Source organism: Gambusia affinis, linkage group LG20 (assembly GCF_019740435.1).
Source record: "Gambusia affinis linkage group LG20, SWU_Gaff_1.0, whole genome shotgun sequence".
In the NCBI taxonomy this organism is placed as follows: Eukaryota; Metazoa; Chordata; class Actinopteri; order Cyprinodontiformes; family Poeciliidae; genus Gambusia; species Gambusia affinis.
The window spans coordinates 16,771,448-16,796,035 of record NC_057887.1 but is presented as its reverse complement, the minus strand read 5'-3'; the positions used below and the strand labels follow the sequence as shown (position 1 = coordinate 16,796,035).

Sequence of the window (24,588 nt, the reverse complement as noted above, 5' to 3'; positions counted from 1 at the left end):
GCCAAATATTTACAATTTTTAAAACAGAAAACCAGTGAAATTCTCTCCTATTGGGAGCATTGTAACTGCCAGTCCATTCTTGAATTGTTTAGTGGGATTAAGTGTTTGACTAGATTTACTCTCCTCCTTAACCATATTGCACTGCTTTCCCTGCCACATGGAGAAAAGGGAAGAGGGGAAAAGAAAAAAAAAAGCTTTTACTGATGATAATGTGTAGACATCAGTGACACTCCACCCACAATCTGCGTGTCAGCTTACACCATACCCTCATGCTAACACAGTGTCTGTGTGCGGTTGGTTAGCCAGGTGCAGGGCATGCACCGCAAGCTGAGGCCGGTACACGAACATGGCAGCTGTGGGCACTGAAAGAAAGACAATCTGTCAGCACTGAAAATCACTGAATACATCACTCTTAAATATTTGTGCAATTATTCATCTTCAGTTTTGCTTTTTTCGTCAATAAAAAAAACGAAGCTACTGACACTGATCTGGCCTCACATGTTTATGTTTCCTTTATTGATTTTTTTTTTTTTTATCAGAATTGATTTACACATCTATTTTTGCTATCTCAGATTTTCCCGTGTTATAATCTAATGAAAAGGAGTGATGGGAACCTGAGTCCTTTTCTATAGTTGGTGTGTAGTGAGATCTTTTGATACTAAAACTGCCTCATATGTACTGTGAAAGCAGAGCCTGTCTTGTGAAGTGCTATCTCGTGCCTGCATCAGTTTAGGATGTGAAAAATTAAGGTAACTCTTATCTTCAAGTACAAAAACTGACACTACTGCTTCAGCTACTCAGAGGATTTATTAAGGGTGTTTCACACCTGAAAGTCCAATAGAGTGGGTTCAATTGAGGACCAAAATTGCAACATTTGTTACATTTTCAGCTGATCTGGTTTGCGTTCACTTCACCATGTCAAACGAAACAAATCCTTTGAAAACCTGTTCACCCCGTCACTATCAGTTCTACTACATGGAAGTAATTTATTTTGTGAGGCGTCACTCTGTGCACATTTACACCTCCATACAACTCATACTGTTGCTTCCAAAAAACGTGACCTATAGCCATGCATGCCATTGTCACAAGGTTGACTTTAAATAACTCTTTCTATAAACATGTTGCGTCTGTTTCCATGTGTCCCTATTTAATTTATTTATTTATTTTTGGTGGGTCGTTCTGTCCTCTTCAGCAGCTTCAGAAAGTAAACAGAATCCCTGCTGAGGAGACAAAAGACTATTTTCCACAATCATGGTAATCACAGATATAATAACTGCAACTTCTTCTGATGATGAATGCTAATTAATTGGCCGGCGCTGCCTGGTGTAAACAGACAGTGAGGCGCATATGCAGACTGGCTTCACACAACTATTTATAGTTGCAGATTGCATAAGCTTGTTTCTAACAACAGGGTGTTCTCACTTTGCCGGCATCAAACAGAGAAAAGCTGCGACTGACCAGATTAGCGTTGCATGACACACATATATCGCAGGCAAACGGTGTGTTTGCGCGGCCCGACGGGTCCCACGGCTTAGAAATTGTTGACGGTAGACGCTATTTTTGACCATCTGCTCTAAAAGGAGGGCATGTTTGAGTCACAGACGCTGTGGTGTTGGCATGGGAAGGGAGGGAGGGAGAAAGACGGCTCACCCGAGGGCACAGCATCCTCCGTGTCACCATGCATGCAGTTTGTTCCTGGTTTAATATGTGTTTTACATTACCATAAATGAAGGCAGATGTGGTTACTGTACTCCCTCTTCACACCTTGCTATTGATAACTTATGGGGCAAACAGAGTTAAAGACAAATTTGATATGCTACATTGTCATCACATCATTAAATGCTCATCTTATCTGGTTCAGTTTTGTTTTTTTCTACATTTACTTAAGTGTTCTACAACTTTTGTGCTTATGAGTAGCCTGTGCAATTTTCTTTCTCTGTACTATGCATGTGAAGAAGGTGTTTTCTGTTCAGCAGTGGTGGTTTATGATATGTACAATTTGGCTCACCACCCAGGGTAGCATATGAAGTGTCTTAGCTCTTTCTTCTGTTCCATTGGTTAGTATATCATATTTTGTTATGGTTCATCTCCCACTGTGTTCATTAAGTTTTATTAGTGTATCATCTTCCTTCAGTTTCCAAGATCTGCTTCCACCCAATACTCCCCTGATTAGCCACACCTGAGTCTCATGCTACTCATCAACTCTCCCAGTAGCTAAAATGTTTTTGTTTCCTCACCTCACGCCCAGATTTTCTGTTCATCAATGTCTGTTTTACCCAGAAGAAAAGTGCATCTCAAATTCCATCCACTGCATTATTTTCTTTTGAGTCATTAACTACTGCTTTTTTGTTTTTGTTTTCCCTCCCCCCAAACCAGTAATCTCTTTTTGTTTATTTAACTTTTATTTCTTTCTCAGCTCAAAGTAAGATTGGACGATAACAAAAAATAGGACTCAAAACATCCGCATACCAGAGATTAATCAGAGAATCATCTTCAAATACTGTTAGGTATTTAACTATTTTCAAAAATGCATTTCAAAGCTTGACGTACCTCTGTGAGTCAGTTGGTTGCTTGTAATGTTGACCTGAAGCTTTGAACTATTTCTAATCTTAACCCAAAAAAGTATCAGTGACTTCCTAATCTTTTTACAAAAACATTCACAATCTAGTCCTTTCATAATTGTTAAAAGGCCGGGCATACAATCTGTGTGCTTAAACAGCCTTTAGCTCCAATAATTAAAACGCTAGTTAACAAAAACATTCAACACTTTTGACAAAAATTTCACTTTAGACATCTATATCAAAAGCAAAAGTAAAAGCTAAGCATCTTCTGCTCTTTTAGGAGGATTTGGGAACAACATTGTTGGGTTTATACAGTCAGAACATTTGAACACAGTATAAAGAAGTTGGTTATACTGGTTTTGCCCCAAAAATTGCACATCCACTTAAAGGAGGTAATTAACTCATTTCCCTTTGCGGTAATGTGTTTACTTTGTTTTCTCTGAGGGCTACTTTCTGCTGACAGAGCTAGAAAAACATCAAGTAACTACTACAATCTGGCAGATGACTAGCCTTAAAGCTATGAAGGGGATAACTTTACACAATGCATGTTGAGTCGGACTACAACTTTTCTCAAGGACAACTTTCTGATATCCGGGGGATAATTTTGTTATTTTTGGCTGCACTTCAGAAAACCTTACAGAATACAAGAGAGGCCTTACTGTTTAAGATGATCTGTTGTTTATCTTATTATCTTGTGACTTGTAAATATATAGTGTAGAAGTAATAGGTTAACTCTGTCATTATCTTGATAACATTGTGTTTTCTCGAACTAAGAATTCCATATATTCAGGTATCTCTACTTGAATATATGAGTTATGCTTCCTGTGATTGTTGAACTTTTCTTCCTTACGTATAGTTACTGCAACAACACTTTGTGTTTCCAGTTTTCTTTTGTTTTTAAAACTGGAAAGAATTTGGAGAGCAGAATAATAAAAACTAAATTAGAGACCATTCAGTTGGTGACTGACTGGAGCTTAAAATGTCTCAACAGAGACACTCTGGCCAATAGTCTTTCATGAGTGAGTTGTCAGTTGCAGATCTTCTCTGAAAAACAGCAAGTTGGGTAACTTGGGAGACTTTACGTCTGTAAAATAATACACAAAAACCCATTTTTAGACAAATGTGAGACATGTTATGTTTCCTGTGATTGTTGAACTTTTCTTCCTTACGAACGGTTTCTGCAAAAACACTCTGTGGTTGTTCATGACTATTTTTTACTTTTTTTGGCACCAGTTAATGTCAAGGAGCAAATTGAAAAAGCAAATTACTGCGGGCTGCATATCCTGCTTCATCTTTGTGTGCCCTTCCTCGAGGAAGAGGGAGGTGGAGAGGATCATGTGAGCTGTAATTATATTTATGTTGGGACCCATTCAATCTGTCACAGTAAATTCTGCCTGACTTGTCATATTGTAAATCATTACATTGGATTAAATGCTGTTTAAAAGGGCCAGGGAGGTGATTTCTTTTTTTTTAAAACCCTCTCTGATGTACTTTTGAAAAGCCAGTTATACATGATTTCAGTTCTTCTAGTGTTTTTTGGGGTGTTTTCTACAAATTCTAAATGGCAGAGGAATGGATAGTGCTGGCAATGCTTTCTTTGATGAAATGAAAGTTTTGTGTCTTACAAGCTGTCCTCTGCTTCTTGTTTTCTTATTTTTTAGAGGAGAATCAATGACTGGGATCAGAAGTGCTGCAAAGTTTGACTCTCTTTTTTTTTTTTGTTTTGTCAAGTGGCTTCGTTCAAAGTGAGAAAAGGGGAAAAAGCAGCTCGATTCAACTCAATCATCTTGTCAGTGCAGAAGCAGAAGACTGATGAAAGACTAATCGCTCCTGTCTGCTTGTCGTGCCGCGGACATCCGAACTGAGATGGTGATGGCTTGCAGACTTGCTTGTGGCAGCATTTCGGTGACACAATATTATTCATAAAAATGCTTAGTGATTAGTTCAGTCCTGCGTTCATTTGTGAGTGGCATGAGTCGTTACTCTCAAATCACCAAAATGATTATTTCAGAATAAATGGACTCTGCCGCTGTTCAGCAACTCGACAACAAGAACATTATTAAGGTTTCATTTTACTCTTCCCTCACGATGTTCAGCAGTTAAATGGACCCATAGCAACTTGTTGTCATAAGTGCCTCCCTGAGTGCAGGGACTAGGCTTTATTTGTCTAGGAAATCGACTGTTTGGAGAAGCCCTGGATGTTGCATCCCTTGATTTGTTTGTGAATTACATCTACCCAAATACAGCCGGAGAGATTTGCCTAATGTTCTCTGCAGCAAAATCTTTGTCATTGATGATGCAGTCTGTACCTGCAGAGCATACAGGTACATCTCAGTAAATCAGAATATCATTGTACATTGGAAACTTAATTTATTGTCAGCAACTCAATTCACATAGTGAAACATCACAAATATGGATTCATTACACAAAAAGTGAAATATTTCCTTTCATAATTGCTTTTATATAGAAGATTGTAATATAGTACATTTTTTAAACAGAGAATTTTTATCTACAAAAAAGTAGTAGTGGATTTTCTTCTCTTGTCCCAAAACTATTGGATGATCAACAGATCCAAATAAGAGCTGATCATATTTTAAAAATTTTAATCTACACGCTGGCTTTGGATTTAAATGGAGCTTGACATCTTAACTTTTTACTATATTCATTGCTACAAATGTTGTTAGTTTTTAGTTTACATTGGCGCAAAATGTTTTATAAATTGCTTCATAGATATAGTGATGTCTGATCTACACAATCATGGGCAAGATTTCTAAACAAAGGAGGGTATGCCACAGAATCTCATTGCTAAAGAAGTTGTTTGTTTGGAGAGTTCCTTATGTCAGCATGTTGATGGAAAGTTTAGTGGAAGAAAAAAAACATTATTTTTAAAAAGATGTAATGTCTTAAATAACACTAAAACTTGGAAAATATCACTTTTGTGTTGATAAATATTATACACAAACCTTATAATAAAATTGTGATTTATTGAGATGTGCCTATAATATTCTATACCTGTAATAATATTTTTTATATTAATATTCTACTTTCCTATATGGTATGCAACAGGAGACCAGAAAGCATGAATTATTTGCATCAACACTTTTGTTTTTAATGGAAAGTGTTTTGTGTTGTGAACATCAAAGACAACAAATGACAAATTAATAAGCAATGTATTTTAGAGATATAGAAATACATTTTGGAATGATCGTCAACTTTCTATTCTTATGGCGTCGCTTTTCAGCCTCTCAGAGTGGATTTTTATTCATCTCCTCTGTTTGAATTGTCATGTTAATTTATCCCATGAGTCTCGCCACGTTGTGAAATTATAAGGACAATGAGCCCTGAAAAGCCAAGAAGGAGGATATTGAAGGGGAGAAGCGAACACTTTGCTGAACTCCCAAAGCTTCTGTTTTAATATTTAGCTCCTGTCAGTTAAAATCAAAAAAGTTCCTCACTTTCCCCTAAAGCTCGCAGAAAAAGAGCGGGGAAGCTGCTTCACGGGTGAAAGCCCTCGTGCATGAATTTTTAATGGTTGCATTTTAACCAGAGTCATAAAATCCGAATGGAGGTGGGTGAACAGAGAGAGCTGCGCATGTTTCTTCACAGCCCGAACAGGGTGCCTGAAAGTCATGTAACTCTTTTTCTGGCAACATGGTGAATCAAATATGCGGATGATGTCGGGCTAATTTAAAGCCCCGACCACACTTAACAATGTGATTCAGCCTATTTTTGCAAAGGAAGCAGCTTGTTCTTGCAGCAAGATGAAGAAATCTGGGAACTAAATTGAAAGTGGTCCATTTTGACACTTCTTCAATGCACTCATGAAAGTGGATTTGATATACTTAATCCATTTGGCCACGTTGACCAGATTCAGGGGTAACATTTATTCAATACTCATCTCTTTTAGGCTAATAGACTTTGAGTCTCACAAAAGAGAGAGAAATAAAGAAAACACAGATAGCCGTGTGTATTAAAATTGCAGTTTCTTCTTCCATTCTTGTCATGCATTTTTAAAATTCTGTTTAGCCCTCCACTGAGCCAGACCCGCAGCAGACAGACACCGAGCTGATTGTTAACTTTGATAAAGCTCCAAGTTTGTGTGCAGCAGCAGCAGGGCTGTTTTGTATGTAAGCTTTATTTTCACAGAGGTAATCGTTTGTCATCCTATATTGAATCAACTTAAATGGACTCATAAATCGCAATCACTTAACTCAGCTCCACTATTATGTTTAATCTTGCTTTGTGCAAAAAGGTCAGCCGGCGTGTGGGTCGGGTTCCGGCTACACAGATAATTCAGCCGCCCTTTTTATGGCTCTCTTTCTTGTAAAGCACCGGAAAAATCAGCAGCAAGGCAAACTAGTCGTACAGGGCTTAATGGCAGGAGCACAGGATACACAGCAGCTACTGTTTATGTTTTCTCTCCTTGGATATTCTTAATGCAGTGTTTTGAGGTGTGCGGGCGTGTGTGCATGTATTTGTGTGTATAGTTGGCAGCCCGTAGATAAGCTACAGTGGATACCCTTATGGGAAACACAATAAAAGGCTTTCCCCTCCTGAAAGGTCCAAAGTGCAGTCATCCACTCCGTGCAGCAACAGTGGGGCGATTGTGCAAATGGAGCCGTGAGTGGCGCTGGCAACACTGGCAAACCAGCTTATCGGTGGTGGGTGGGGGAGTGTACAGTGAAGGGGTGGAGCTGTGGTGGTGGGGTAATAAGTAGTTACAGTGTTTATCTCTTTTTATTGAGTGCCACCTACCTATGAGTCCATTCATTTTCGGCATATTTATTTTTCCATGTCCAGGTGTGTTTATGTCAGTGACAAGTGTAACAAAATCATGATGAACGCAAAAACGATGTTACTGCACATTTCAGTAATTTACATTTCTGATACCTGTTTAAGACCTATGTGATTAAAGTGTAGGCTTGGCATGAATTACAGAAAGTATCGTAGGTAGTCAAAAACATGCAATATTGAAGATTGTAATGGAACTTTTTAAATTTAATTGCTTAAAGCTTTTTAAGTGTGCTACTTAAAAAAGCAGAATTCTTCCAAGGGTTTAGAATGAGAATATCCAGGCCTTATTTCTTCCCCACAAAGCATTTCTCAATGAAATAAAACACATTTTATAAAGAATATCAAAAAGTCTGTGGAACAGCCAGTAAATGAAAGTAAATTTAAAATGTAACTAAGAGTAATTTTAGAGTAGTTACGGAATATCTGGACACATTTAGAATTTTAAAAGGTATAAAACTCAGATTTTTAAATGTTGGACCTAATAAGTTTTTAAGATACTGCACAAACCCAGCATGCTTAAAACCTCACAGTAGTTCTAAAAGATAGAAGCTATAAAATGCAAGAACGTGTTTTAGTATTTTAAGCTTTGAGTAACTGGCAGATGCTGAAATTTCACTGGAAAAGTGGAATATTCCTTTAACTCCCCTACCTGGAATAGCACTGAGCAGATGTCAAATGGCTCTAACCAGGCAGGTTTGCTGGATAAGGCTGGTGATGACTATCAAAGTGTCAATATTTACATGACTTTGCCTATCATGGTAACACATTTACTAATGTCTCTGTTTTTCGGCGTTAACGCTGCCTGGGAAGCACCAAAACGCTCTCCGCTCCTGTCTCATGCAGATACGACAGGGAATTTTTTTTTTTTTTTTTTTTTTATCAAGCAGTTTGTTTGTTGGTAGCAGATTTCTTCCCCCCTCGTCTCAGAGCTGTTTGAGGTGTTGGAGGGATGTGTTGTGTGCTCAGATAGTTTACTCACTTGCAAGATAATCTGTAGTGCTTTCACTGCATTTCCTTTGGGACACAACACTCAGAAAAAAAAGGGAAGTCTCAAGGTGCCTATGTTGGCGCTTTAGATGTGACTCTGGGTTGGTAAATATTTAGAGAGCAAACATTTTGATACCAGCAGGGATTATAGTTGGGAGAAACAGGATTTTTTTCTTAGAATGGAAATGTCAGCATATTGCTCTGAGTAAGGCTACAGTTTGTATTTTAACAGAAAAACTATGCATTTTCAAATGCACTACGAATCTCACTGAGGATGTGAGATTGTGTGTTTCCAAGTCCAGCTCATCCAGATCCTTCCCCTGAAACTCGTTCATTTTTTTTCTTAGGAAGCATCCCATTCATCAGCAGGGATTATAGCCGCCCACAAACAACCAACGTATTTGTTCTGCTTCTTCACCTTGTTGGCTTTGCATGGCAGCAGGTGCCAAAGGTGGATGTTAAACATGTCAAGTGCTATCTGCCTCATTTACTTGGCCGCTGAATATTCATGAGCCTTTCTGCTGGTGTCAACTTTCCAGACAACCGGCGTCGGCCTCCACAGTCATCAAACAGGCTCGAACCTTTGACATGCTACTGCCGCCACCCTTCCCGGAGTTCTCTACACAAGACATATTTTATTTGTTTTCCGAACAAGATGGTGATTTTTTCTGAAAATGACAATTGCCTCCTGTTCTAATCTGTGTCCCGTGCATGAGGACCTACACTGTATAGCTGCAATCACCAATTATTTTAGTTGTCGGTTACTCTAATTGGATTTTTTTAAAAAGTCACGTCCTGACACTTATACGTTGCATGTAAGACGCAAATGGATAAATAATGCAATACCTTTTTTAAAATGAGAAAATAAGCATTTTCTAGCTTAAAATTCAACAACATAGCAGTTGTTTAGCGTACGCTTGATTATTTGTAGCAAAATGTGTATCTTCATCTAAAAATTACTTCTGACATCAATATGTGAAAAGCTCAAACCAATCGGTATAGTGTATGACTGATCTGTTAACAGTTTTTAATTAACCAATTAACAACTGGATGGCAAAAAAAGTGCCTAATAGGAGATTTTGCAATATAATGTGAAGCAGGTGAAGCTAAAACTTTGCTACTTGAGGAGTTCTGGATAGAACATTATTAAAAACAGTATTTTTTGGCCTAATTTCTGCTCTGAGTATGTTGTTCTTTCAACAAATTGCCTTTTTTGGAGTCTTTGTGGTCCAGTTGACAATGACTCGATTAGAAAATCAGCTGGCGATTATTTCGATACCCGATTCACCACGATTAATCCGATTAATGGCTTCATCCCCATGACGCTGCTTCTGCAGAACAAACGGAGGATGAAGAAGTTGGAGAAGGTGAGTAGCCACAACCCCTGTGTGCTGCTTTCATGCCCGTTTGCTCCCCGTAACGCCTCCTGGGCTGCGCTCTGACCCCTGTGTGGATCTCGCTCCCCTCTTTACTCTCGTTCGTGCGTCTCTCACCGCTCCGAGGAGACCGCACCGAATTCCTTGTGCATTACAAGAGCTTTGAGGAGACACCCCCACCCCTCTATAGTCCCCCCAAGCCCCCCACCCCCTCACACACACACACCACCCCAGTTGCAGCTTGGTCTCGTCTAGACTGCCGTGACTGTTGTTTGGCAGCTCCGCCGAGCTGTGGTGAGGGGGTCAGGCTGTTTAAGCAAGGCAGCAGAGGCTTCAGTGGTTGTCTCATTAAATATATGTTTCCTGTTAACATGAAAAGCTCTTGCTCTTTGTTGTTTCTTCCCTCAGATGAAAGGCACCCTCTACAGGCTGCCCACTGCCAGACGTCAGCTTGCTGACATGTTTATTGCTGTAAATTAGTCATTTGCATGATGTTGCAATGAACTTGGAGCACTGTCAGAGGCAGCTTTAAGATTATTTAAATAAATAAATAAATAAATAAAAAACAACACTAACCCAAATGTGATAACGTCAGGTTTAGTTTACAGAAAAAGCCAAAGTTTTTAACTGGCCAACACACCTCTTAATTTTGCCAAAGTCCATTAAACAACTCTGAGATCCCAGGGAAATGTGTTTCTTTTTAGACTACAGCAAGGAATGTTGTGGTGGAACAAGCATTTAGGACTCGGGTCTAGTTTCAAGGTGAAACGTGAAGCAGTAATATTGAGTTTGGAGAAAACGCAACTGTCAGCGTTTACAAACATCAGGGCACAAAATAATTGAATTCCATTATATTTTCAAGTATACTGATAGTTGTTGATGCTTTATCAGAGTATTTTGTTTCATTTGCTCATGATAATTGCCCATACCTAACTTAAAAATAAAAAATATTTGATTATTGTTTTGATTAAGTAGATTGATACTTTCCTTGGGTAAGTATACCCATGCACTTATACAATTTACCATCAGTATGTTTTGCTTTTCAGTCGTGTTTTTATGAAGGTAAATATTCTAAGGTCACATGTAATTACTTATGTATTGTTTTTGAAAAAATAAAATATTTTACTCTGTTTCCACTGATTGGACCACTTTAACTCTCTTAAAATTGACAAATTATGAGCTATAGTTAAAACCAAATTAACTCTTGGCAACCTGTTCAAGGAGATTACATTCAGTTGAGTCATATCCATGTTCTGTACAGAAAGACATGAGGTGAGTTGTGCCAAAAGTATCTTCCAGACAGGTACGAATTAATGCATAGTCAGTATAATACGTTCAGTGGCAGGCGGCTCCTTTTCCTATCCAAGTTTAACATGGGTGTATCACAGAACCACTTCAAAAATGTGTCTAAATATTTCCCCCAAGTTAAAACCAGCTGAGTGAATGTACTATGTGGGTCTTGATTACGCTGGGGAAACAGCCTGAAGGTTGTAAATCTTGATACATAAGTATCTAGCTTCAGCACGGCGAATTTCATCTCTTGTCATCTCCCCGTTGATTAGTATTGATTTGACAGACTGAATTGGTCTCCTGGGTGGAAGTTGCATCAAATGATCCTGCTTTCTTCTATCCGAATCCATTACAAGAGCTAGAGAAGGATTGCATCAGTGGCTTTCTGGCCACACAACAGTGAGCCGAATGTTTCCTGCAGGCACGGGAATAATAATGTTTTTCTTGCTTCGCCGTTTTACCTCTTAATGAGAGAGGGAGTAAGTTGACCTAAAGAATTTTATTTGAGAAACATAGCTAAGAGGAATCTCTTTTTCACTTGGTCGGCTTATTTGAAAAGAGCTGCACCTGTGCTTCGTATAGACATGACGCTTTCCACAGTCAAAAAAAAACAAAAAAAAACGTGGAAAGCAGTGCTGCTTGGACAAATCCCCCCACTGTCCAATGTTTGACACGGTCTGCTGTGCTTCTGCTGCCACCGTCGCCGCCACGTCGCTGCTTGGCTTGAATGCAAATGATGAAATGGAAAAGTTCCGGTGCAGTGAACACTTGCATGAAGACCGTAATTGGAGACTGCTACCAAAGAACTCCAAACAATTTTCTTTCATTAGGACTCCACACAGAGACAAAGCCACCAAGTTTGATTGTTAACTGCTGCTTCCCACATGTCTGCTGCACGACAAAGAAGTGGGGTCTTATTCAGACAGAAGGCAGCACGAGAAGATGAGAGGCGATGATTTGAATAAGCATATCTGTTTTTAATATAACAAAAAAAACAAAATACAATGTGTTATCTTGTTCTGTCTAAATCTCACATTTTTGCTGCCAGGTCACATTAAAAACAGAAGTGCATGTCGACATGTCAGTAAAAATACACCCTGACATGCTCTTTATTTATTTATAAGACCTGAGCTTCTTGCATTGGATGATTGAGAGATTACAGAGTACCTGGGAACACAGTCTGCGTGTTGCTCTGTTGTCCAATTTGCAAGGAGGCGTTTGAGGCTCACGGTTGCCTTGTTTAATTGAAACAGGACCTCAGCTTGGTAGATTTTTAAGCCATTTCAAGTCTGAGTTGACACCAGAGAGTCAGAGTGTCTTTGGAAAGCAGATAAATGATTGATAAGAGAAGCAAAGCTGCTTCAAATCCTGCTCTGAGGACATGAATAATGAAGGACACTTTGAGCTCCTTCACTGGCATATGGGGAGGCAAGAGATTTCACTTATCCTTATAGTTTTTTGTCCCCCCTCGGTTGTTATTTTTGTAAGTATGTTGTTTGTTTAATTCATTGTTTGCATTTACACAGGTACATTGTTTAAATTATTCCATGTTGTAAGGTTTTTGTCTATGGAATTTTAAGAATTCGTTTTTAGCTTTACTTTTATTTAAACTAGAAGATTATTCAGAAAATTCACCGAAAACTATTCAGATTTGCTCACATATGTCAGTCTTATGTATTTGTTGCTTAATTCCTAAACCAAGATTGTTTTAATGTATTCTGTAGGAGAAAAAAAATCCAATTGGATTATAGACAATATAACTATTCAGAAAAGCAGCAAATATAACAACATTATATTATAGAATAATAAAACGTGTTGAAATCGCATTCAACAAAATTTTAATTCTAATGAAATGTATTTATTCTGTGTCATTGTTATCATTATTCTTAGATTGTTTGAGAGTTTTCAGCTTGAACTGCCTGTTAACGGTCATTCCACTGTATCTCAATTGGATGTAGGTCCAGACTTTGATTAGGCCCCTCCAATACCTTCACCATTTTTTCCTTCAGCCACTCAAAGGAGGTGGGTGGTGTGCTTTGAATCGTTGTTAAGCTGCATAACTTAAGTGTGCTTGACCCTAGGGTCATGAATTGATGTCCGGACACTTCTCTTGACCTTTTCTGCTTGAGAGCAGATTTCATGGTTCCATTAACTATTGCTAATCCTTCAAAAAGGGACATAATGATTATGCATTTTGAAAACCGGGAAAAGCAGACTATTTAAAATACAATGTGTTAGTGCAGAAAAATTATGTTCAGTAACAGTGGAAATATTATCTAAAAGTGTGTGAGCATCTGGATGAGACACAGATGTGCTGTTGGAGTAAGTTTGATACGTTCACCGCTCTTCCATGTTTTCTCTATTCGTGCATCTCACAAAAACTGTAAAAATAAATTTGCAATCCTTTCTAGACTGACTATAATAATTTTTTTAAGATTTATGTACTTTATGTTGGCACAAGGGTTCCATTTAGGGGATTTTTTGATTTTGGTTAGTAATCACACCTAGCTGTGGCAAATGAACCAGAAAATGTAATTGATTAGTTAATTTGTTATTTATTTATTATAAAAATAATTAATCACATGATAATTTGATTATCTGAAACATATAATTGTGACAGAGAGGCTAAAAAGAACTCTTTAAAGTGGAAAATACTTACTTTAAAGCATGCTAATGTTGAGGGATTTCACCAACAGAGCCTTTAAACTGGCTTAAATAGTGTGCTGTCATTTATAGTGAGGGGGCTTGGAGCTTCTACGTTGGAAAGAATCAGCTTGAGCTGTGCTATACCAGCGTCTCCCCTCCCACTCCAAACCCTAACCAGCACTCAACAGTCAAGAAAGGCACGCCTCAAAGTGGATCAAAGTAATTCCTTCCTACCTCTTTAAACAGAGCAGCATGTTGACATGGTCCCAGTCACAAGCTCGATTGTTTTTGAAGGAGTAAAGTGGTGGAGGATGGTTCCGGCTCGTGGGAATGCAATCTACCTGAAAAGATATCCTGACATTTGTTTTCTAAACACCGATTGTCTGACTTTGTGCTAAAGGGCAGCAAGGATCCTTTCAGTGGTATTTCTGTATGCACAGGCTAACGCCCATTATATACTTCTTTTTTTTTTATCTCTGCTTTTTTCACATTGTTTTACCTTGTAAGCTCTACTTTTTCACTTGATCACTTTTCTCCTCAGTTTGGGTCTCTAGTTCAATGGCAGTGCACCAAGGCTCCCTGGCTGGCTGTTGAAAGAAACCTTTAGCTCACAAAGAAGAGAAATATTGTTTTGATCAGCAAAACATAATGCCACAGATACATATCTTGGCCCCAGAAATACTTTGTCTTGCCATGAATGAAATAGATGTTTTAATGCTGAAATTCTGCAGAGCTGAGGTCGATTTTATGTTTGTTTTTGTACAGCAGGAATGATGAAGAAGTTTTTTTGAGTAAATACATACGCATGCATGCATGCATTGGAAGGGTTGAATGAGATACTCCCCAGACTGAATTAGTAATTATTCTATTCATAATGTCTCCGCTGCGTGAAATGGCCCATAAGCCAACAAACTGGCAGCTGTTGTTTAGGCAACGTTACCTTCACTATGACATGTGAAAAGATCGCAGATGAGAATCACCTGTCCAATGCTGGTTGTACGGGAGAAGGCGTCCATCTCATCTCGAGGGCGGGCTGTCGGCCGGGGCTATTAAGACTAATAGCAGCAGCCGGCGATAAGCACAGTTAAGCTGAATTCATGACCCGAGTGGCCGGAGCGGGCCGATCATTTCCACTTGTGTGTTTTTCTGCTGAGGCGTTTAATTTTCATCCTGTCCGGCGCTGTGACAAGAGAGAAACCAGAGAGTGTCAGAGGGAGACAGGAAAATAGAAATGGAGTGATGGAGCCTTGGGTAAAATATTGATCTGCGCAGCCCAGGGGGGAAAAGTATTGCAACTGCTGGGTATAATTTGAGGCATGAGACTTTTTATTGCAGTGATTGCTCAGATTCAGATCCAGACATCAAAGTTACATTTATAGTGATGAAACCAAATTAACTTTTAACTGTTGGAAAAGATCTATTTCAGATATGCACCAATCAGGATTCTTCTAGCTGTTCTCATCCAGTTGTTTTAGATTTAACCTGTCAAAACCTGAACTTTTTTTTCAGAGAAATCATGCTCTCCAGGTTCTCAAAGACCTATTTCTCAGTTTTTCAAACTTATCTGTAATGCGTTTAATCAATTAGTAGAACTAGGTGAGCAACACTACTGAGGTACTGCAGGACATAGTTTGCACTAAAAGTGTAAATCTAACTAATCTGACATCAACAAGACATTATTGTCTTCTGATCACTGGATATTTTATCTTTTTGGTAGCTGCCTTGTGATTCCCTGAGCCGCTATCTGTGTTAATTGAACATATGTACCCAATAAAGTGGCCGGTGAGTGTTCGTTTCATTGTTAACTACACATCCGTCAAGCGTCTACTTCTCTGCCACTGAACCACATGGCCGGTGTTAGCCAATTTCCTGGAGATCACTGAAGGATGGGTTCCAAAACACTTGCGCTCCTCCTCCTCTTCCTCATACTCTGCTTTTAGAGTGGCCCATTTAATGCATTGAAATGGTTGACCATTATTTACATGGGGGATAAACAAAGAGAAGCGAGGAGTTGATGGTGTAATCCACTCTTGCAGTCATTAGGCACCGAGATGGAGGAGCCGGTGGATGCAGCCTCCTCCTCGTTGCCTCTCGAGCCGAACGCCTAATGGAAATGGGACTCATTAAGACACCTTATACTCCAACGCACCCAAGATCATGAGGAATTGCTAATTGATTGTCGTTAGCATTCTTGCAATGAGACGCTTCGCCTGTTTTCCCATTTGTTATGAGCAGCTTTGTTTTCTTCCCCTCCGTCTCCTTCTCTTCATTATTGATGTTTTGCTGGGGGATTTTTTTCTTCTTTTTTTTTTCTTCTCTTTGCTCGTTTGCGCCTCAAGAGTCTCCACCAAGTGAGTCAACTGAACACTGATTAGCTGCAACAATCAGAAACCATGAGAAATCCCGCACGCACAAATCTGTTTCTAATTCTGTGTTTAATCTGTCATTTTTATTATGCTCAGTAGGTAGCTGCGCATTCATTTGAGTTAACAATCTGGTCCAGCTAATGATTGTTTGGGCATGATATGTTCATGCCAAAAGAACATACCAATGGGGCAAATGGTAATGGGCTCCAGTCAGCATAATCATGGTTGAGCTGAATTGCGTGTCAGGTCGAGAGGCAACGCTTACATGCTCTGGAAGGTCCTTCCGCTTTCCTCTAGAACCAGCAGATTGTGTTCATCTCAGCCTTTAATCATTTTTCCCCTCCCAGTAGTAATGCGCTCTCTTTTTACTCCCTGGATTCCTCTGTGTATATGTCAGCTCCCCCTTCTTTTTCTCTCCCATTGCTTTTTCATTTTTTTTTTTTTTTCATATTATGAGACAGAGGAGGCAATAATAGGGGAGCGAGATGAAGAACGGGGTTGAAAATGCAAATACAGGTTATTTCTTCTGACTTATCAGAGCTCATTACATGCTCCTTTCCTTTGCAGCTGGCTGAAGGATCTGCATTCCTTGTCTTCATTACTTTATGGTAAACTCTCCTGGGCACTCAGGCTGGTGATATTGTGAAGAAAAAAATAAATAAATAAAAAGTCCAGGTGACCAAATAGGAATGTTTTGCTGCTAAGCAGAGAATTTGGTTTGCAGATGAAGGGCCATGAAAGGGGTGGGACGAGATGGATAGACGGCGAGGCTTTTCTTTGCTTCAGCGCTCTGCAGGCAGCCTACACCTCTATCTCTATCTCCCCCGTGGGAGTTGCTACCACCTTCCCGCTCTGATAGGGAAGCACTGGAAACAAAGGAAGAAAAACACAAGCACCCTCTCGAGCTGCTCTCGCGTTTGAAACAAGATATACTACAGAGGGAAGAGTAGGAGGAGAGACAATATTAAAGCCATCAATTCATGCAGGACTCATGAGCATTAGCTCACTCTTGGGAAGATGGGAGAACATGGAAATTTAAAGTGAAACTCTGTTTTTATACTACTAAAGTCCTCTATTTATGATGGTGACTGCATCCTCTATCACTGCTGGGTTACTATGCGCAGACTGGAAGAGTCAGGAATTTGATTTCAGTGTTTTCCATGTCTGGAGTTAGGATGGAAAAATAATGTGAATGATGAAATATTTGCATTGTCACACATTTTTCCCAGCTTAATTGTCTAAAGTGGGAGTGTCAAACTCATTTTCATTTTGTAGCCATTTCAACAGCATGAATGTCCTGCAAATTGATAAACTGCCCATTAGCAACTTGTCAGAAATATTAATATAAAGTTGCCTCTGTATTTTATGAGTCCTTCTAAAAGTTAAATAATTTTGAGAATTTTTTTTTTTTACATTGATGTAATTTGGCAGTTTATGCATAAAAAACACATTGATTAGATAAATAAAATAATATTTATGCACATTTATTATTTTGAAGGATCTATTTATGTGGTCATCTAGATTCCAGAGGGCCTCATAAAAACAAATGGCAGTTTGGATTTGGCCCCAGGGCCAAGAAGAGTGTTAAAGTTCTCTTCTTCCTTCTGTGCTGTTGTTCTTTCTTCCAACTGTCTTGACTTATGTATTTCTTCTTTCCTCCTGACCTACCTTCTGTTCTTCTTCCCTCCCTCCCTTGTGCCCTTACTTCTTCGCCTGCTTTCCTGCTTCCTTCTTTCCTTCCTTCCTTAGCTCCATCCGTCTCTCTGAGTTATTACCCTTCATTGGTAGAAAAACCTATATTGGATGCTATTCCTACCAGCTGATGCTGGATCATGGAAGTCATCCACAGCGGGAAGTAAATTACCTGCATTTGCATAAATAAAACATATAATTGTTGGTTGCTGCGATGCTCATCTGGTGGCACACAACATGTATACAAATGCACCTTCTGCAGTTGAGTGTCTTCGTTTATAAGGTGCACATGTGTGTGTGTGCTTCATCCCATTCAGTAATTACAGCAGCAGTGGTTAACTAGGCGCTTGCCTTTGCGTTAATCAGCTGGGAGTGAAAATTGGGGGGGCTGACTGAGCTGAATCTCAGGCCATTTAGATGCCTTGCACTTGAAGCTGTTATCTGTAAGCTTGTAATCATTACTACAATGCCGCAGTGACACACTTTATGTGAAGTAACAGCTAAATTGGGTTAATATGGGCTTGCAGTGAAGCCAACAGTATGCTTGTTGTTAAATCCTGGATATGAAGGTTGAGCGCTTAAAGCTTCACACCCTGTTGTTTTTATATTTGAGACTCATGAGAGTATTAATTGAGATTTTGAAATACAAAAGGAAGTAATTCTTTACTCTGGTAACTCTTTAATTTCCACAAGGCAGTCAACATTTTCAACGCGTGTTACATGACAGACGGAGGTTGAAAGCTGAAACATGAAACAGAGCAACTTTATTTTTGTATGTGCAGCTTCTTTCGCTTTACTTCAGCCTGAATGAGGAGCAGGCATGTTTCCACAAAATGTACATATTTCATTTTTTTTAAGATTGCTTTTTGCATCTTTGTTCATCTGCTGGTTTTACCATTATCATCTCAGGAATACTGAGGATTAGACATACACCGTTATGAGTATTTGTGCTGATATCAATAGCCAATATGGATATATTGGACCAATAGTTGATATTTACCAATATTATATAGATTTCCCCACGTGGCTTTTCTGCTTCAAATACCACATGGCCCACCTCTCTCTCAATCCTCTTCAAACATGAAAACAAATGGCAATAAGATGGAAATAAACATTGGCTGTTCCTCTGTGCATTCACCCATAGGTGTGTGAATTTCTTTTTTTTTTATCTCTAGATAAACACATTTATAATTAAAAACTCCACTTAATTATCCAGTTTTAAAATTACTCCTATGTTTATTGGGGGAAAATAGTAATTCTGAATTGTTAAAGAAATGTATTTTCTTAACATTCATTACTGTAAGGAACATAAACAACTTCATTCCTTCGTTTGTCATGCCACCCCCTCTTTTTAGAAAACAAGCTCTTTGTCTGATACTTGTGTGAAGCACAAGCTGTTTATTGTTTGATTTTTTTGCATGTCATGAGCAAGCTGCAAAACAGAAAACTGTCTTCACAGGAGGAACGAATTTTTTTAAGGTGAAAGGGAGCTCAAAGGTTTCAGTGCTGGAATTTCACGAGATGATTAATGTGTTTTTGATTCTGCTTATTTTTATTGCTGATTTCTCTGTCAGAAGCAATGTTCATGTTTTTCTTTGTCCGTTTCTTTTTTTTCCTAGCTCTGTTACTTTTTGTTAACTGTTTTTGTTGAGTGGACAAAAATCTCTCTGTCATCCTCCTGCTGCACATTTTGTGCATATGCTGCAAGCCCAATACGCTTCCAAATTTGCCGGTATTTGCCTGTTAAAATGCATATGCAGCGTACTGGACATAATAGCTCCTGTGAGCCGGCTGGGTTGACGGACGCCCTGTAGCTCTCAAGAGCATTTCCAACAGCGCCAAGTGCAGAGCCAGGTGAGAGTTTCTCCCCAGGTGTCCCTCTCATGCCATTATCCAGGCTTGGTGTGGTGACGTCCATTTCTCACCGCCCCCCTCTGGGCTCAGCGGCTGGATTTGGGGCCACTTTGCACCGAGCGACATGCAGCCAGTAAACGCTGCTGTTGCCTAAAGAGGTATGAGCTTGTCCAGCTCGGGTGGTTGCTGCAACAGAAGGGATTTTGACTCCATGAGGACCCAATTAAACCTGGGAGGGCCTCTCTGAAGGCATAATAACAATGATAAATGCACCTATGTGGGCAGCATAAAAGAAGCAGGGAGGAATGTTTTATTGTGCTGGCTTGTCCTGACACAATTTACTCCTGGCTTCCAGCTTTTTCCCATGTAAGAACATTTTGTCTTATAAAAATTTTGTTTACTTGACTTTCTTTCAAACATTTCCAACTTAGACTTTGCAGTAATGACTGCAATGATAAATAAACAAAAAATATGTACTTTTACAAACATTTAATTAAGTGAGGAAGGATCAGTTATTGAAATGGAAGTTGCGTAAAGTCCTTTCAATGAGACCCAAGTGCAGGTTTGAGTTTTGAAGCTATATGGAGCATAGATTTATACATTTCTTCTGACACACTGTTACTGCCTACTGCCAGTCAGCTGGCGGAAATATTCTCAAACATTTTTTCCCTTGATTGAAAAAAAACAGAACAAAATGCATAGTGTAATAACTGCAGGAGCATTTTTTTTAATAAATACCTCAAATGATTCCATGATTATACCATGATTTATTTATGTAAAAATACAGTAAATAAAGTAATTGACTAAAAAAACAAAACAACAACAAAGAAGTGGTCCAAATGGGAAAAAAGGGTTTAGTTTGGATAAAAGACATGTCTGCCCATCATGTCTCAGCGAGGAAAGGTTTTTTCACAAAATAATAACACCTCTGCCTTTCTCAAATCAATAACTTGAGCGGCAATGTGTGCATCTATTAAAATAAGCGACTATTGTAAAACCACTGATGTCAGCACAGTTTTTTTTTTCTCTGTTTTTGGTGCTTCAGCTGATTTCTAGGTGCATCCCTACTGAAAAACGAAATAAGTGATTGAATTCTGTTTAGTTTATTTATGTAGCACGACTTCACAAAACACACAACACTCTCAAGGCACTTTAGATCAAAAAATGTAAAACGAGTCATATATACCAGCACCCAAATGCTGAAGAAATTTAAGAGCCCTATGTGGATGGCAAATACGGATAACCAAATAGATGTGGAGAGAGTTATCACTGCTATACTCAGTTGCACTGTTCAATTGATTCTAGACATAAAAAAAATGCAGTCAAGTTCAGATCATTGGCTTAAGAAGTTTTCTATATAAGCAAACCCAGCAGATTACATCAAGTCATTGACTTGCAGCTTCCACGCCTCCAGAAAGAGGATGTAGTGACATTGGACAATCGCCTGCATTGCATCAGTGACTTTGCAGAAATCCCTCATACTGAGCTTGTATGTAGAGACAGTGGATAGGAAAGGTCCGCTTTAAAAGAAGAAATACAAACTGATGGGAAAATGTGTATTATGTCAACTTGCAGCCATTAACAATAAAGTCTCTGGTTTGAGTCCATCGTCGATTTTTCTTGCGGTTTTTTCAAACGCTTACACAATTGCCACTTTTGAGCTTACACTTTCATGCATAGATGACACAGAATAGGTGAAGCACAGTATCCAGAGTGCACCGGCAGGTCAATTACACACTTGCGACTCAGTGGGTCTTTCTCTGTTAGGTGGCAATTTACAGAAAAACTCCTTTAATTAGATAACAGGGCTCTGTATTTCAGATTTGCTCTCTGCCAGCAGTTTGTCAATTATTGCTTGGGGTTTGATACTGCCAGTCAGTCTTTGTCTGGGCGCTCTAGCCTCCCTCTCACCGCTGCAGAGCCGTGTTATTGTACTTAAACAAATCAATTCTGTTGCAGTTGGGCTTTTTTTCCCCCCCTCCATCCCCCGTCATTATGAACTGTTTGCAGTGCAGAGCACATTGATTTTTCACAGACCTGGAAAAGCTGTTGATGAATAGCACTGAGGTATCTGGGGAGAATCTGGCTTTAAAAAGGAGGCACCCAGCTTCAGCCCCCTCCTCCTCTTCCTCGCTGTCGACCCATTGAGCCCGCCAGCACTCCTCTACTTTCTCTTTTCAGAGAACGCCACTTCCAGCAGGGGAGTAATGCAGCTTGAAAAATCTTGCAGTCATAAAGACAGAGGATTAAAAAGAAAGCACAAAGGGAAAGGGTACCGCCCTCTTTTGCCCGATGGGAAACTACACCTTGTTGTTTAGACAGTTGTTATATTTGGAACATTAGCCTTGTAATTTCAACCCAACCAGAGGAAACTTGGCGCTGGAACACAAATGGATAACATGTTGTTTTGTTGCAGAGCAGACGACTGATGAAAAGGAGACTCAAAAAGGACAAAATAAGTGTCACTTCAAAACTCTCCTACAGAAAGCCAAGGCAAGCGCCAGAAGGATATTTCATTTCATTTTTGCTGAAATAAAATCTGAAATCTTTGACAAATAAAAATTATCTAAAGCTGAGTACAGTTTTTAAAAGGTTTCTACTTACAGTTCTGATACTTGAAAAGCACAACCTGAACTTTTTCCCCATTAGAGGAGCTGGATTTACCATTGACTGGTCCATTGCGGTATATGAATAGTATCATGCTGTTTCTTGAAGTTCTAACAGTTATTGTATGTTGTCGTTTAATATTTATGTGATTTTCATTATTTAACAAAAAGTCATCTTTGTAATGCTTAACTTTACAGCAAGACAGAAATTAAGTAAGATGAACTAATTGACTTGGCAAGGATTGTAGTTGGTCATATTTCTCTTTATTGGCTCTGATCTGTGATCAGGAATTCAAATACTATGAATCTGTTTTTCATTCTCTAAATTTTTTATTATTATTATTATTGAAATTAAAAACTCACTGTTTCCAACCTATGAATGCATAAACTAATGACATGTATTCTGATCCACTTTTGTTTGGTTCTATAAGAATCAGAAAAATGTTAGGGTTGTTTTTTGAAGCATAAACAATAGTGTGATAACTTCTAATTTTTTTGTATACGAATCTGCTATGTTTCTTCTTTCAGATTCTGGAACGCAAGTTTTTCTTTGAAGTGTTGTAGTGCTTTAAAACAAATAGAAAATTATGAAATTGTCAAATGTCAAACGGAAACACAGACACTAAACAGTTTTTAACTAGTTTTGCTATACTTCCTGAAATCTCTTCTCTCTTTTGGAAAAGCTAGTCATCAAATCCTCATTTTCCATCACTGTTGTTTTATTTTAGTTATCCAAGGATCCTTACTGCTGCAAGAAGTATTTTAGACTACTTAGATGGCTAGCTTTACTCACGTAGCCAAACCGCTGTGTAATTTGTAAACATAAAAGTTAAGATTCAAATGGTCTGTGGTATGAATTATGGTAAAAACAGTTTAAGTTGTTTTAGGAGCTGGTTTGGATGTTTGTGATAAAAAAAAAAAAAGAGTTTACTGGATGAACCATAATGATACCCATTTCTATTGAGATATAAAGCTGGAGTAATAAGTTAACGTCCTAATAGGATTTTCTGTCTTTACCTTTACAGTTTGTATAGAAGCACAAAACTCAACTCGAAAATGTGTGAATTTATTTCTGCTTAACTCATTCCAGTGCTGACATATATCTTTTGGCTGAGTTTGATTATGGTGGTGTTATTCCTTCTGAATAATTAGTTTAAAAAGCCTCTTGGTCATTGTGCTGCTTCGCCAACTTTTACCTTCACTTGGTTCTCGTATGTTACCATTTTGTCCTTTCTACTTTCAATTTGTACCAATAAGCAAATTATTTTTACCCATGTAAAGAACTGCTTACCTTTGTAAGTCCTTGTTGAAAGAAGATGTAGATGAATTATCATAAAATACTCAAAACTCACATAAAATGTAATTTTCTTTGCATCGCACATCATTTCCACCCTTTTATGGTTTGTTACTTTTTGGGGGATTACGGTTGACTCTTTTGAAATATGATAGATTAAATAACCTGGTGATAGACATCATTTTAAATTTCGAAGACAAGAAAATTATTAGATTATAAAAATATTTTTTAGTGTTGGTGGTGAAACAAAATCTTCCATAGGTGGGTAAAAATTATTCAATGGTCAGGACCAGGCTTTCAGCGACTGACACTTGACAGTATAAGATTAACCAAAAGTTACAAAATGGCCAAAGAGGTGAAATAATTACCAACTCATTGAAATAGTCCTTTGGTCTTCACCTCGGGTATGAATGATGTGCTGATTTCCACAGTTTTAATAGACTAAAGCAAACTCCCTGCCCATAGCGTTGGTATCTATCAGGTATTTAAGTCAAGTAGGAGTAAATTGTGACAGTAACATTACAATGAACTTACTCATGTTGGATGTTTATAATGGCATTCTGATGGTGTGAAGTATCAGCTGCTGTTTAGATCCGTCCTTCACGAGCACAAGAGTATGAAGGACCTTGTCCAACCAGGTTAGAAGAGTCTCGCGAGCACTGATGGTGGCCACTCAAAACCCAAAGGCACCTGTAAGAAGTGAAGTCATGGAGTGGGCTTGATTTTTCAGAAAGAAATATGCAAATGTGCTAATCTAGTGTTTGGAGACCAGTGAATAATGTCACACTGATTTATGTTTTTTTTTCTTTTTGTCTTGATTTCTCTCAGGAACAAAAAACTTGAAGTGCTGGAGTGTTTCACCTCCTGCAGTGTGGATGGGTGGGGGGGGTTCCTTGTGGTGAAAAATCAAGGATTAGAAACAAGACAGGTAAGTGTTTTTTTCTCATATTGTTTATGTTTTTAGTGCTACAAGGGATCCACAAATTTTAAATTTGATCTAGGATATACAAGTGTTGTTGCAAATGAATATCGTCATAACTGAGTGCATTCTTTACATTTGTTAGATACACTCAGACTCAGGTTCCATCACTTTTTTCCCTGGGTTATGCTCAGTTTTACCTA

At 38.6% G+C, this 24,588-nt stretch overlaps 1 protein-coding gene across 2 annotated transcripts in view; it reads left to right on the top strand.

Moving 5' to 3' along the window:
• LOC122822687 (zinc finger MIZ domain-containing protein 1-like) overlaps nucleotides 1–24,588 on the top strand; it is a 118,800-nt gene that overhangs the window by 9,864 nt on the left and 84,348 nt on the right. For both annotated transcript variants that reach the window (XM_044101501.1, XM_044101500.1), the window contains exon 2: nucleotides 24,295–24,394. The gene's annotated coding sequence lies outside the window, so the exon portion shown is untranslated. The remainder of the gene's footprint in view (nucleotides 1–24,294; nucleotides 24,395–24,588) is intronic.